A 14,196-nucleotide genomic window follows, 5' to 3' on the forward strand; every position below is an offset into this window, starting at 1 on the left:
GGCCCAGAAGCACCAACTATTCTCTGAAACTGCAAAAAGGCAACTTTAAGGTCACAGGGGATCTGCAGATGGTGATGTGTGACAGCAGCTGCTGGTGAGTTCTCCCTGGGGCTACTCTCCACCTGCTCTCCATCCTTTAGACCCTGGTTGTTTCATTTGAGGGACCTGTCCCAGCCTGGAAGCCCCGCTGGGCTGTGTGACCCCAAGAAAGTTGCTTAACCTCTCTGGGTCTCAGGTACCTTTGAAAAGAGAAATGAGCCGAGTTTGTCAAGCCTTGGGGAAGCAACAGGGTCCACACAATGACGGGAGAATCAGAGAGCCAATAAGAGTCTCCCATCCATCCCAACCCATTCTCCACCCAGGACAAAAAGTTCCAATCCTATCCCTCCCTGCCTCAAAACACTTGACTAGCTCTGCTCGGCCCTCCAGATCAAGTGCAAGCTCCTTGCACGGCATACAGAGCTCTTCGCCCTGGTCCCCCACTGCTCCCTCCCTGACACGGTGAGGTCCTACTATGCGCCCCACCCCACCCCCACACACACACACACAAATATGCCTGGAACACGTCCCTCTCCTTGGGGGGACAATAAACAAACTTTATTACTTTGTTTGATAACTCTGCCTCTTCCACTCTCTTGGCCTAGACGCACCCCTCTGGGAAGCCTTCTCTGAGCCCCTTTGCCAGGATTAGGCACCCTCCCAGCCTGATCACAATACTCGGCTCCTTACTCGGTTACGGGTCTGCTTGCCCCAGCAGACTGAGGGTTACCAAATCTTACTCATCTCAGAATCTCTAGCCCCTAGTCCAGGGCCCAGCGCACAGTGGGTGCTCAAAAAATATGTGCTGGAAGGAGACGAATGCAAGGACGGGCAAGTGTAAATGTAGACGTTCCCACACCTCAACTCCACACTTTCTCTCACCCGTCCCATCTATAAGCTAATGACCCCCAAGTTTGAATCTCCAGCCCAGACCTCTCCTGCTACCTTGGGCTTCTGACCAGCCTCTCAATGTGAACCTGTCCCAAACTGAATTCTTGGCTTCCATAAAAACCACACTCCCTGCCCCATTTTATCCATCTCACTTTGTGACACCACCACCCACCCAGCTACTCAAAAGAAGAATCTAGAGTCATACTTGGTTCCTCTTTCTCTCACCTCCTGAGTAGGATCCATTGGCAATTCCAGTCAATTCTAGCTCCAAAATGTATCCTGAATCCAACCATTTCTCTCCAACTCCACTGCCTGCCACAACCCTAATCCAACCACCCTCATCTCTCTTGTAGCAACCAGCTCCACCCCTGCCCCTACAGCCAGTTCTCCTTCCAGCAGTGATTCAGTGAGATGGGATGCCTGGGACACACTCAGCAGGGAAGCCAGGCACCCGCCAAGCACGGTCTAAACATGTGCTAGCAATTCCCATTTTTCCAGACTCACATTGCAGTCTTCTCCCCGGGACTGGGGGTTATTTGAGGATAAGGGCTCATCTCACTCATCGTTGAGCAGGGTCCCTCTTCCCATGGCCCCTAGTCAAGTGCTTATTCATTACAGGCAAGCAGTGAATTATGTTTTTACTAAATCATCCGGAGAAAGATAAATTTCTTAACAGACACTATTATTAATAGCTGGAATGTGGAGATTATATTTCATTAATAAAAGAATTTATGTGAAATGTCATTGGGGTCTCGGCTTTATAGCCCCTTTTCAAAAAGGCCTCCCTGACCACCCTCAGCTAACAAATTCTGAACCACCACCACGTCCCACCACCACCAGTCCCGCTCCCCTCCCCTGCCCCCATCCCCATCACATCCCATCACATTAGGCTGTTTCCTTCACAGGACTTACTGCCTAACATGTAGCTGCTTTATTAATTTGTTTGATTCATCGTCGGCCTCCACTGGCATCATACAAGATCCATGAGACCAAGGCTGCGGTTGCCTGCTTGACAGCATGCAGCCACATGGCTGAGCTCTCACAAGGGCCAGGGGCCGTCCTGACCGTCCCACTTGCCCTACAACAGAGCGACTGCTATTTTCCCCATTTTACACATGAGGAGACTGAGATATAACAGTCCAAGTGGGTGGCCCGAGGTTCTGAGTGGGAAGTGGGAGCAGGCTGGAGCTCTACCCGAGTCCAGCATGGGCCTGGCTCTCCGTGGGCCCCACGTGAGCACTTGCTGAATGAACGAACGAATGAGAGAATGAATGCTACGACCACAGCACTGAGAGAGGTTGTCTTTAGGTGGTGGAACAACGGGTGATTTTCATTTTCTTCTCTCTGTATTTCCCACGTTTTCTTCAATGGTCATGCAATCCACATATAATTTAAAGTAAAATAAACCTTATTTTAGAAAAACTCAAAGGTTCTGAGTAACGTCTGGGTTCAGGAATATTTTTCTTCAATTTCCCGAGACTCTTGTTCCCCCCACTTCATTTAAACCATTGTTTTCCTAGGGAAATTGAATAAAAAGCCCGCATTTTTAAAGCTCACTCCAAGTCTGCCCATTTCAAACTACGAGGAGAGGGAAGCAGGGAGGGCTCGTGCCCGCCTTGGGTGCCCATGACCTGAATCCAGGGGTACACACCATTCAGGCTGCACCAGGAAGGGGGTGCAAAGGCACTCACAGGGCCAGGCCCCCAAGGGAAACACGCAGAAATGCCACCGCACAGGGCAGGGGCCAGCCCAAACCCCCTGCGCTCCCCCTCCACCCACAGGCCTATGGGGCAGGGAGCTCAGGGCCATGCCGCGGCCCAGCAGCCAGTCGTCCTTCCCTAAACCCCTCCCCTGTGGCCCTGCAGAGGGGCACCGCTGCCTGGGTCAGCGACACAGCCGGGCTTGCCCTGGGAGGGGTTAGCCTTGTTCTGGGGTGCAGGGTTGAGAGCTGGGGCTCCAGGCAAAGCATCTGAGGTTTCCATGTTGCTTTCACCCCTCCCAGTTGTATGACCCTGGGCCAGGGAAATAATGTGCCCGGGTCTGGGATCATTGTGGGCAAAACAGAGATAGATAATGATCCTACCCACCTCTCTGGTGGCTGAGGCCGAAACAAGCTCCTGTAAGCCACATGCATAGCAGAGTGCTAGCCGATCCCAGAATATGAGCCATTATTATTAGCTCTCTCCATGAATATGAGCCATTATTATTAGCTCTTTCCTGACTCCAGGCCTCAGGGGCCTCGGTGGACACTGGGGTTTTATTCTCAGCCTTGACGGAGAGCCACAGGGTGGGTGAACCCAGCTATGACTGGACTGGGGCTTGCCAACACTGAGAGGAAAACACACACAGTAACTTCAAGCTTAAAATGGAAGAGTGCGTTGAAATTCCAGATATGTGGTCAATCTTCTCTCCCGGGCCTCCTCATAGGCAAAAGGAAAATGGAATTATAAGAGGGGAGCATGGAGTTGCAGAAACGGCTCAGGGGTAGCAGAAAGAGCTCAGGGTCTGCCAGGGTCCGAATCCTGCAACTCAGAGGCTGTGTGATCTTGGGTAAGTCACTCAACCTTTCTGAGACTCAGTTTCCTCATCTATAAGAAGGGACCATAGTACCTACTGCAGGATAGCTATGGGAATTAAATAAAGTAACACATAAATGGTGGGTAGAGGTAGCAGGGTAACCAAAAACACATGATGATCTAAACCCCAGCTGTTTTTATTTTTGGCTTTCCTGGTAATATTGGGGAGGATGGGAGGGCAGCAGACTCACCTCCCCAATTGTGTTCTATTTGATCTGATAGCAAACGGAAATCTTTTCTGAGACTCCCCATATGTGTAGGGGCTGGAGGAACAGCAAGCTTGTGGGGAAGGGGGGGGCTGCCAAAAAATTTTAAAGATTTTCAGGAAGGAGGCTAATCCACACAGCATAGGCTCCACATTCCCACTGGCTTCCAAATGGCTGTGACAGCCGAGGTTTGGCAGAGTCCGTGGGTGGTACCCAGCAGACACTGTGCCCTCTGACTTGAGGACGCAGCAACACTTCCCCTGCTCTGACAGAGCCCTACAGACTTTCAATTTTCCTGACTCCTGAACCAATGTGAAGTCCCAACTGCTCAGGCCTCTGAGCCTTTGTACACACTGTTCCTTCTATCCAGACTTTCCCTTCCCCCTCCCCATTCTCCTCCTATACTCTGCCCACGCCTCCACTGTACATAACCATGCTCTAGTCCACTCCCCACAAGAGATTGCAGACACGTACCAGGGCCATGGTATGTCCGTCCAGCAGTCCGACTCTACTCTCTTACGCTGTCCCTGAATCCTTATGGAGGGATCCTGCCCACTGTTGGCTAAGCCACCCCCAGACAGCTCTTACCACCCATATCTGGACGTCACGCCTCCCGCCAGCCCTGAGCTACTTGACCTGTCCAAAGTTTGTCTTCAGACAAACTGCTGCTTCATCTCCAGGTGCCTGCATCGTCCTGACTTTGGTTATTCACTCAGCAGCAGAGCAGGTGCTCAATTAACTGAGTCTCTTCTCCTATTCCCTTTCTTCTTGGTGCATGGAACTAACTCGGTTTCTGGGTGGAGAGTTCATTCAAGAGCAAGATACAACTCCACCACCCCTGCAGGAGGTCCAACCCCGCAGCTGCCCTTCTCACTTTACACCCACAACCCCCAAACCCAGCACTGGAACAGGATCGCTTCAGCATGTCAATTCCCGCAGAGGGGCTCTGGCTGCGTGGCTCACTGCTGGGTGCCCAGGGCCAGTGGTGAGCTGGTAAGTGATGGCCAACAGCCAGTTCTCCAGGGAACACAAGCCCTGATTCACAGTGTTTGTCAGTTTCCATGGTGTAAATACCTTCACTGTGGCCATTTTCAAGCTACTAGCTTGACATCACTGAACACACAGTTCCTTATGTACATTATATACATACACAAAGGAGGCAAATATCCACAGGCACGTAGATAATAGCACAGTGCAGCAAAATAATTAGGAAGTACTACACTTTGAGTATTTATTACCTTTGTTTTTAATATAATTTATTTAGCTTTAAATCTACATACTAACCATTTTTTTATTATGGCTGAGTTTAACAACCACCTGGCAAAATCGGCTCTCATTGTTGGCACCCGCTGGCTCCAGCACAGACCCTGTAAGGATCCCTGGGAACTCTATCAGCCCAGGACCCAGAAGGAAGACGGCTCTGATGCCCTCCACTGAGGTGAAGAGAGACAAAGGCACTCTCCAGGGACACATGGCAAGGAAGGGGCTGAGCTGGGGCCAAGGCAGCAGGGTGGGGTGAACAGAGAACTCTGGCACACTCCCTAGTTTATGAGTCCAACTGCCCCCTCACCCTGGACTTGAGGCCCCCTGAGGGTAAGGACAGTGTCTCATTCACCACCGTTGATCTGGGTGACTGATGAGAAGAGAAAGGCACTGAAGACAAGTCTGCAGAAGAAAGCAAGGAATGTGCAGTCAGGGAGACCCAGGCCTGAGCCCTGGCTCCTTGGCTGACTAGCCGTGACCTTAGGTAGTCACTTAAATGCTGGGTGTTTCATTTCCCTCATCTGGGAAATGGGTATGAACCCATGGTCCCTGCCTGATTATGATGGTTGTTGTAGAAACAAAGATAATGGATGTGAAAGTACAACATAAATCCAAGTTACTATGACTTTATCATATATATCACCTACTTTATCTTTTCAAAATGTATCTCCCAAGAAGATTATATTTTTCCACTCTGCTCCTTCCTTCCCACTGCTTAAGAAAAGATGTCACACATATGAAGCACTAGCCCAGCACTGGGTACTCAGAAGATACTACAAATGTCTATTAATTTACTATTTATCTAATTAATAGTAGACCTTCCTCTTATCCTAACCTGGTACCTGGGCCCCAAGGCGTCTACCAGCTTTCTCCCCCTCCCCGGACTCTTACAAAGTTAAAACTTGAAATAGTAGAACTAAGGAACCATCAGCTGCTGGACATGCACTTATGCAGCCACTGTTTACAGAGCACCTACTATGTGCCAGGCTGGTGACCAAGGACAGCCCTGGTCCCTGCTCTCGAAGGCTCACAGTCCACTGGGAGATGTGAACCAGCCACCCCCACCAAGGTCAGGGCTCTGATAGGAAGTTCTGAGAGCATCAGGAACAAAGGCTCCTGAACCAGCCTGGTCGGCTGGAGAGGAAGCAACCCCCAAGGGAGAAATGAAAGAGGTGACGGGTGGGACCACCTTCCTGGACAGAGGGAATGGCGAGAGCAAAGCCTCGTGGTGGATGGGAGCAGTGGGGAGTGGGGGGCCCTCGGGAAGGCCAGTGTGGTGTGACAGAAGGGGAATCAAACAGGGGCACAGGGCGAGGCCTTACAAGCCACGAAGAGGGTTCTGAGTTTCACCCTAACGCTTGAGGAATTAGAAGAATAGCCCGACCCCACAGCCGCTGGAAGCTTGGAGATTCCCAGGCTATGCCCTCCTTTCCGTTCTGTGCGCCCTCCTGGAACACTGGACACTGCTGGGCCACAGTGTTGGGTAGATGGATGGACAGACAGGTGGAAGGACAGATGCTGCAGCTCACGGCCATTCAGGAGGGGCCTGCGAGGAAGGGCTGTGCATTTTAATGAGCCTGCACAATCTGCCCTCTCTCCCCAGCATCCGAGGAGCAGCAGATGGGGCTGCGGGCGGGTGGGGTTAGCGTCCCTACTTGAATCCCAAGGGAAGGTCAAGGACTTTGAGGCAGCCACTCAGCTCCCAGGCCAGTGGGAGGGGCAGCCCACTCCCCATTGCCCCAAGGACCCCACCCCCAGGAACTCGGGCTTTCTGTGTGACCTCCTTGGAGAGGGAGGAAGACATGACCCCACACTCTCCTACATCAGCCTGGCTCCCTCTCGACCACCCCAGAGGCCCTAGAGGCCAGTCTCCATCCTCGACAGGGCCCACCCCCAACACTCACATCCCAGCCTCAGGCAGCGCCGGGCCTGAGGGCTCTGCATGAGTGACCCGGACACCAGCTGCTCCCACACGGCTCTCTGTCCAGGGCAGGCCTCGTTCCACCTCTGGGCAGGGGTCCAGGGTGGGAGAGGCTGACCCAGAACAGAGGCTCCAGGAGCTTGTTCCTGACCACACGCAATCCAAGGTCAGGGCAGGGGGAGGGGGACCAAGGTGGGGGCGGGGGAGGCCTGGAGCCCTGGTGACTGCTGGGGAAAGTGAGGCACGGGGTGGGGGTAGGGATTTCCAATATGTCCTTACCCATGAGGTCACATACACACATAAACATACATACACATGCAAATACACACACTTGCATGTGCTGATACACAAAGGCCAGTCAGGAGACACGCGGAGGGACGCCCAAGGGACCCATCTGTGCAGGCCAGGGGTACACGCACTCACACCAGTGACACAAGGTGAGATGCACACAGAGGAAAGACCCGGACTCCCAGGGACACCAGCCTCTAGAGACACACACTCAACACAAGGACCCAGTGGCTCCCCGGGGTTCAGGGAAGACCCAGGACCCCCCTCACACTCAAAGACCCAGAAATACATACACAGACACACAACCGCTGACAGTGACCCACCAGAGACGACGCAGAGCTCGCGGGCTTCCAGAGACTGTCTCCCACAGAGACTCTGAGAGACGCACAAAGATCACGCAAGAGCACAGAGGCGCACAGAGGGACAAGCCATGGGGACACCGGGACTCACGGCCACTGGCACCGAGACGCCGGCGCCTGGGGAGACCCCGAGAGACACAGCGACACCCCCAGAGCCCGCGGAGACGCCGCCCGCGGCAGGCCGCGCCCGGGGACCCCGCGACCCCGCTCGGCCCGCGCCGGCCTGGGCCGCACTCACCGGCTTCGGCCGCCTGGGGCCCGCGCCTTTGTTGTCCGCGCCGCTCACAAAGGCGCCGGTCGGCGCGACGAGCTCTGCTGGCCGCCGCGGGCGCCCATGGCCGGGACGGCGCCCCAGCCCCGCGCCCCCAGCGGCCCGGCCTCGCCGCCGCCGCCCGAGCCAATGGCCGCGCCGCGCACGCCTCCCGCGAGGTCGCGGCCCGGCCGGGAGTGCGCCGCCGCCCGCCTCGGAGCGGCCTGGTCCAGCCGCCGCGCACGGCACGAGGCGGCGCCACCCCCGCCCGCCCGCCCGGCTCCGCGCCCCGCCGCCGCCCGGTCCCGGGTCGCCGCGGCTGAAGTCACCGCTTAACCCCTTGTGGCCGGGGCCGCAGCCGCCGCGTCCCTCCCGGCGCCGGGGGAGTGGGAGGGAGGAGGGCGTCCCCCAACCCCCCAACAATCGCCCGGTGCTTGGAGGCTGCGAGCCCTCGCGCTGGCCCTGCCGGTGTCTCACCGAAGGGGAGGGGGCCTGGCTCGCTTACCCAACCTCCCACAATATAGGAGGGGAAACTGAGGCCCGCGGGGAGGACGGGGCTTTGCGCCAGGTCACCCAGGGACCTCCTCACTCCCTCACTCCCAGTGTCCCTTCCCACCTTCCCGTTTCTCCCACCAGTGCCTGCAGGGCACTATCCTGTTTCCTCATTTCTCCTTTGGAGAGATCTCACACTCTGGCTGCTTGCTTCTCCTCTCTGGCTTCCAGCTGTTTGCTCTGATTCCCTAGAAGGGCGAGAGATTCCTGGGAGGCAGCAGCGGCTGATTCTGCACCAGGGGAAATCCCAGACCTGCCACCTGCCACAGCACCCAGTCTCCTCAGGGAAGAGCCCTCCAGCCCAGGAACCCCTCGGTAGCTTCCCAAAACACCCGACTAGGGCACTTTGCAGGCTTGCACCCTGACCTCCAGCAATAACCAGGTAGGGTCCTGGCAGCCACAGGCTTTGAGGGCTCTGACCTCTGTCCCACTGAATCCTGATGGCAACTCTGTGATGCAGCCCATTTTTCCAGATGGAAAACTGAAGCTCAGAGCTGTGAGTAATTTGCCAAAGCTCACCCAGCAAGGAAGTGGTGGAAGCAAGATCTGAGCAGCGGCCGCCCTCCCCTTCCCGCCTCCAAAGCAGCCAAACATAGTTAACTCCATCTCAGAACTCCAAAGAGAGCCTCCGGATATGATGCAATTAATTACGGTTATCAGGTCATTAATTAAGATTATCCCTGTTGTTATTAAACACTCCCTGCTACCTCTCTATTTGCAATGAAATTCACACTCTGGCTTATCAGCAATTATTCCCGGGTTGATAATAATGGGTTCTGCAGCCTCCAATGGGCATACAGGTGTGGGATGAACTTTTTGTCAGCCTGTGTTCATTCCTTCAATACAGCCAACAAAAACAGTTTTCTTTTTACTCCTCCCTATTTGTCAGGCACCAGACACAGTGGTAAGAAGGATCCTGACAGACCCTGGCCCTGCCCCCTCAGTTCTCATAGTCCAGCCACCTGAGTGCGGCCACACCCAGGTCTTCCTGTCTGGAATCATCTTATTCATTGACTGGTTTGATTGTTTACTGTCCATCTCCATGCAAAAACAGCAGCTCCATGAAGTTTGTATTTCCAGGTATAGGACAACACTAGGTTCATAGTCAGCAGCTGGTAAATATTTATTGAGCACTTACTATGTGCCAGACCTTGTTTCAAGCATGTGGGAGATATCAGGGAACAAAACTTCATGGCCCCTGCCCTGGTTGAGCTTCCATTCCAAGGGTGAATAAATGTTGGCCATGAGAGCAGAGAGGAAAGTTTCTGGACTGCCAGCAGAGCAGGAAAAAACATTATCTTCAGCTGTTGATCGAGTGACTCAGAGCTCATAGCACTGAGCCTTGGACCAGAATTGAAACATCTGAGTCCTTGCTCACATTGACAGAGCCAAGTGCATTCGCAGCTTTTCAAAATCTACCCCAACTCTCCTTGGCTGCCTTATTCCCTCCAAGGCCTAAACCTGGGATGCCCGCCCCTTCTTTGGGTTGGACTAAGTCTTACCAGTCCCAGAACTGAGACAGGGCCCCCAATCCCCAGGAAACCTCCCAACAGGGCTCAGTTCCCTGGCCATGGAATCCTCTGAGCTCCGCAGCACTTAGTGCTTTTGTTAGGCATTGGCTCTGCCTGTGTATTGATTTCAACTGTCCCAACTATGATCTAGGCTGGAAGACAGGGATGGTGCCCTGGAGCCCCACCGTGCCCCCAGGGCCCAGCACAGCCTAGGAGCACTTCACTCTTACAGGATCATAATGGATTCCAAGTGGACACCCTCAAACCTTGACCAAAAGAACGAACCTTCTGGGTCCAGGATTGCCAACCACCAACTTGAGAACAAATCAAGCCCACAGAAGCATTTTGTTTTGCTCACAGTGGTTTTTGTTGTTGTTAATTGGTGGCCAACGTTTAACAATTGGGAGGTTTCCCATAAATAGCCAGATTTTTGGCTTCTCTTGGCAATTCTGAAGATCCAGCAAAGCCAGGCCTGTATCCCCCACTGCCTGCCCCCCGCCACACTCTGCAGGCCCCAAGGAGCAGTGGCCCCTCAGAAACCGCTGTGTTATCCCCTTGCCACTATCCTTCCGCACAGGCCTGTGTCACCCAGCTGAGTTTGATTCACCCTTTGCTGTGAATTAGGGTTTTGATTTCATTTTCTGTCTACTCTACTTTTACAAGAATCACATCACAAAACATTCGAGAATAAATGAAACTGCAGCCCTCACCTTCCAGGCCAGGCCCCAGCCCAAGCCAGATTCCCTGCATTCTCGCTCTCTCCACCATCTGCTCTCTCAGCCCTTCGTCTCTCCTGCCTTCCTGGCTTCACATTCTGAGTGTCATGGCATAAATGTCTGCACAAGGTGTTTCGCGCCACTGGGCCTTGGCCCATGCTGTTCCTTCTGCCTGGAAGCCCTTCACTGCTCCATCCTCTAGATACTCTATAACTAATGGCTTTTTCATGCTCTTAACTTAGTAGCTTCTCAAGGAACTCTTCTCTGGTGCCCCTGGGCTGGACACCTGGACTCGCACAGCTTCCTGCACTTCCCCAGTCAGTGCACAAAACCTACCGTGTTGTAGGGGGTGTTTGCCCTGCATCTTTCCCTCTGACCGTGAGCCGCATAGAGGCTGGGCCTCTGCTGTCTCATCTGTGGTGGTATCCCCAGCACCTGGTACACTGCGTAGGCACGAGACAAATATTTGCTGAGTTGGTGAGTGAATGGGCTTCAATAACCACAAAAGGAACAAACAGGATTTCTGGGAACGTTTCCATGTCCCAGAACATTCAATTAACCAGAATTACCCACTCCCTGAGCATTCGGGCAAGTGCAGGATTTATTGTGTAAGCATAATAATTAATGATATGTTACATCTGGATGGGACTCAGGAATCTGTTTTCCCTTGCCTCCACCACTGACTTGGGAAGGAGGGACAGAGGGCGGGCAAGGATGGCATTTTCCATTTCCAGAGAGGCTAAGTGACTTGTCCAGATCCAGGGCTTGTCCAGAGCGGCACAGCAGGCTGGTGACAAAGCCTCCTCCTCCCAGCCTGCCCCCTCCTCCGGCCCAGCCCCATAGTATGTCAGAAAGGAAGTGCATAGATGGGAATGTGAACTTTCCCAGCCCAGAGACAATCCTTACCCAAGGCAGTATGAATGGAGACCTCACAGGAAGTAGTTAGTCCTTATTATTTGCCATATTATGAGAACCAATCCAAGAGAGGTCAGGTCACATGTTGGTTACAAATGAGGGTGACAGTCTGTCTTGCCCAGATGAGGCCCTCTGCCCATAGCACTCCTGCCCCTGGTCAGTTGGACTGGCATTTGGAGTGGGGTTTACAACCCAAGGCCTGCATTTGAAGGGAGGCAAGCTGAGGTCAGAGGCACGGTCCCGGGCAGAGGTGTCACAAGGGCTCAGGTTGGGGGGGAGCCTGGCTTCCCTAAGCTGCCACTCGGTGGGCTTCCTTAGCACCAGGAAGACACCAGTCTGAGCAGCTCATTCTCTTTGGGGATATAGCCTCAGAGTCCTACCAAAAAGCCATGGGGGGAGGAGTGGGCAGATCAAGTCCTGTGGGCTAGAAATGGACACAGTACAGGGGTCTGAGCCTGATTCCCATCTGAGCTCTCCATAGGACCCTGAGCAAAGCCCTCACCCCCTTGCACTTGGTTCCTCTGCTTATAAAGTGGGGAGAACAATCCTTTTGCCCTGTTCTAGCTCACAGGGTTTTTTTTTCAAGCTTTACTATTTTATTTTTAATGCAATTTTATTGAGATATATTCATATAACATATAATCTTCCAAAGTATACAGTTGTTCACAGTATAGTCATATAGTTATGCATTCATCACCATAATCAATCTATGAACATTTTTGTTACTCCAAAAAATAAAATAAAAATTAAAATAAAAAAGAACATCCAAAACATCCCATTCCCTTCCTCCCCCCAAATTGTTCATTTACTTTTTTTAATACGGTTTTATTGAGATATGTTCATAGATGCTATAGTCAGTCATCCACAGTGTATAATTAGTTATTCACAGCACCATCATCCATTTGTGTGTTCATCACCAGAATCAATTTCTGAACCTTTTCCTTACTCCAAAATAAAAATAAAAGAAAAAAAAAACCACCTAAATCTTTCCATCCCCTCCATCCCGCCCTATTCTTCCTCTAATTTTTGTCCCCATTTTTCTACTCATCTGTCCATACACTGGATAAAGGGAGTGTGAGCCACAAGGTTTTCACAATCACACAGTCACACTGTGCAAGCTACATAGTTATACAATCGTCTTCAAGAATCAAGGTCACTGGTTGCAGTTTGACAGCTTCAGATATTTCCCTCTAGTCATTCCAACACACCAAAAACTAAAAAATGATACCTATATAGTGCATAAGAATACCCTCCAGAGTGACCTCTTGACTCCATTTGAAATCTCTCAGCCACTGGAACTTTGTTTTGTTTCATCTCTCTTCCCCCTTTTGGTCAAGAAGATTTTCTCAATCCCACAGTGCTGGGTCCAGGCTCATCCCCAAAAGTCATTTCCCGCATTGCCAGGGGGATTCACACCCCTGGGAGTCATGTCCCACGTAGGGGGGAAGGTACTGAGTTTTATCTGCTGAGTGGACTTGGAGAGGGGGTGGGGCACATCTGAGCAACAAAGAGGCTTTCTGGGGGAGACTCTTAGGCACAGTTATAAGTAGGCTTAGCCTCTCCTTTGCAGCAAGAAGCCTCATAAGGGAAAGCCCCCAGATCGAGGGCTTGGCCCACCAAAATGGCAGTCCTCAATGTTTGTGAGAAAATCAGCAATAACCCAGGTGGGGCCCTACAAATACACTTTTACTGTCTGCCCATATCACTCTGGGATGTATTGGGATTTCACTCCAGCCTGTACAAACTCACCAAATCCCACTTCCCTTTCAAGCTCCATGCACCTAGGGTGTTCAAACGAACTGATCATACAAGTTAAATTATTTCGTGTGCTACAGAAAATATAGATCCTACACCAAGTAAATATCTCCTCCCTTGGTCTCACACAAAAGTTGTAGTTTTAAAACCCAGTCAGTTTTACCCTTTGGTCTGATTTGCCTTAGTCCTAACCAGATCCACTTCATTCATATCGCTAATTGAAGTCTCTCACAGGATTTTGAAGGACTGGGGTTGGAGATTTCTGTGTGAACTCATAGCTCTGTCCTCCAAGAGGGCCTGGAGCAAGGAAGCTCCAATAGCAATGAGTACAGCTAGCATCCAAATTTGGGTTTCTAAATACCATTCTCCACCAAAAGGAACCAGGGTTCCTTGGAGAAATGGATGATTCCAAGGAAAGAACAAGCTGAGCCTGAAACATTGTGCCAGAAAGCAATGAGTTATTCAAAGAATGATGGAGACATATCAAAAGAATGCAGAAACCAGCTCAAAGATGCTTCCACTAGCCAAACTGAGGACAATTGAGACTCCAAATAAATGACTATAACAGTTTATATTCCTTTAAATAAAATAGAAAACAAAAAATCCATACTGATATAAAATGAATGAATAAATTTGAAAGTTAGGAATGGCTGTTTATATAGTCTCAAAGTACTTCCGCCCAAAATATATACAGCAGAGAAACCTGGCAGACACCACCTTATCCAAGTGGTCAAATTTAACATGACTAGTAATGGGATATTTGGACATCAGGTGTCTCCTGATGTGATGCATTGAGAAGGACACACATCACTCATGATGTTCCTGCCAAAGATGCGTAAACCACATAATGACGAGCAAACATCGAACAAACCCAAATCAAGGGACATTCCTCTAAATGTCTTCAAAAGGACCAAAGTCAAGCAAGTCAAGAAAAAACTGAGGGAGTGTTCCAGA

The 14,196-nt window shown here is 51.7% G+C and overlaps 1 protein-coding gene across 9 annotated transcripts in view; it reads right to left on the bottom strand.

The window, feature by feature from the left end:
- The window catches only part of ARHGEF10L (Rho guanine nucleotide exchange factor 10 like), a 167,741-nt gene that overhangs the window by 136,736 nt on the left and 16,809 nt on the right, over window positions 1–14,196 (bottom strand). For 3 of the 9 annotated variants that reach the window (XM_037828369.1, XM_037828367.1, XM_037828366.1), the window contains exon 1: window positions 7,782–7,996. The exons of 1 other annotated variant lie outside the window; for it this stretch is intronic. The gene's annotated coding sequence lies outside the window, so the exon portion shown is untranslated. Of the gene's footprint in view, window positions 1–7,781; window positions 7,999–14,196 lie in introns of those variants that run through there. 5 more of the 9 variants (XM_037828365.1, XM_037828368.1, XM_037828371.1 and 2 more) reach the window with 3 other exon arrangements.

This window comes from Choloepus didactylus, chromosome 2, assembly GCF_015220235.1.
Source record: "Choloepus didactylus isolate mChoDid1 chromosome 2, mChoDid1.pri, whole genome shotgun sequence".
NCBI lineage: Eukaryota > Metazoa > Chordata > Mammalia > Pilosa > Megalonychidae > Choloepus > Choloepus didactylus.